This window comes from Anastrepha obliqua, chromosome 4 (genome assembly GCF_027943255.1).
Source record: "Anastrepha obliqua isolate idAnaObli1 chromosome 4, idAnaObli1_1.0, whole genome shotgun sequence".
Classification (NCBI taxonomy): Eukaryota; Metazoa; Arthropoda; class Insecta; order Diptera; family Tephritidae; genus Anastrepha; species Anastrepha obliqua.
This window is the reverse complement of record NC_072895.1, coordinates 88,128,925-88,130,463: the sequence shown is the minus strand read 5'-3', so window position 1 is coordinate 88,130,463 and position 1,539 is coordinate 88,128,925. Positions and strand designations below refer to the sequence as shown.

At 37.3% G+C, this 1,539-nt stretch overlaps 1 pseudogene; it reads right to left on the bottom strand.

Annotated features, from left to right (window-relative positions):
- Nucleotides 1-784: 784 nt before the first annotated feature.
- LOC129246609 (5S ribosomal RNA) lies at nucleotides 785-902 on the bottom strand (annotated as a pseudogene).
- Nucleotides 903-1,539: the final 637 nt, after the last annotated feature.

Genomic DNA, 1,539 nt, shown 5'->3' with positions numbered 1-1,539 from the left:
ATGTCCGGCATGTGAAGGTACATCGCACGAGACTAACCGAATTTTCACATGACCTCTTCAATCTACTCAAGTAAGACTCCTCTCCGTCTGAACCCAACCTGTCGACACAGCATGTTTCCTGAGCCTACCATTACATGCGATAGACGATGACGATTGGTGACTACACCGCACTGGCAGGTCCTAGTTAACTGTTACAACAACAACAAACCTACCCTTTTTTGAGTAAAAAATATGCTTGGCAGATGTTGAGGAATGCTGAACTCCACAGGGAGTAAGCAACACAATCTTAAGCTTTTTTGGAAGAAGTCGCGAAAACCTATTTGAACTGTTGGAAAATGCCGTAAGTGAGTTTATAGAAAGATCTGTAATTTGAGACTCTCTATTGAAGAAAGTTTTCAGACAATGTCAATAAAAGTTTTTGGAAGAAAATGCCTTTTCATTGTCCTAAAGTGTAAGTTTGGGAAGAAAATTCGTTTTCATCGCCCTAAAGTGCACGCTTGGTTTTGTTTGTTGTTTAATGACGGTGCTAGTATTTTCCTCCCATACAAAAAAATCTAAATTTTGTGAAGAAGAATTGGCGTGAGACCTCAGCAAAATAAATTTAAAAAAATCAGCGGTTTCTTGCAGTCACTTGAAACTGGCAAAAATCTGCTTATCCTGATTTCGTTGATACAATTTTTAAACATTTGTATATAGGTCTTTTAAGCTTAAACACTTCCAGTGCACTGCTGAGCACATTAGCCACGAGGCTGTCAACAATGAATTTTCAATCAGTATTGTTGGAGGCCAACAACACGCGGTGTTCCCAAGCGGTCTCCCATCTAAGTATTAACCGCGCCCGACGCTGCTTAATTTCGGTGATCGGACGAGAACTATTTTTTCAGCGTGGAATGGCCGACTTTGGCAGTAAGAGGAGTCATGAGATTCTTTATATGTAATTGCCATGAAAGTAAAATAAATATACCACAATGTTAAGGGGAAAAGTACTCAGATTTTTCCCGAGGTTAAAACAAAAATGAGTAGTTTGCTAAGCACTTTTGTAATTATTCACAAAAAAAAAATGTTATACTCAGTGGTCTTGTAGAATTCTATCATCTGAAGTGATTTATTGAAAAAAATTTTTTTCTATTTAGCTTTTTTATTTTTATATTTATGAGTGGACAAATCGCAACTTTTTTCATATGACACTCTAATGTAAATACATACATATGTTTACATACATTCAAATTAATTTGTGACTTTAAGCTTAAAGGTGCGCTTACTTCACTCACAACGGTAAACATAAATTGTTCACTAGTCCCTTGAATACAAACTAAAAGGCAAAAACAAAAACAAAAAAAAACGTAGTCCCATGCACTCTGTGCCTATTTCTCCCCTTTTAGGCCATCCCGCAACACCGCTTACACACCCCAATGAATCTTATGATGCGCCACTACCAGCAAAAACTGACACTGTATCATCTACACCAACACAAATGTAAACAAATTTATCCTGCATAATGTCTGCTCCATACACCATAACCTACTGAAACATATGCAC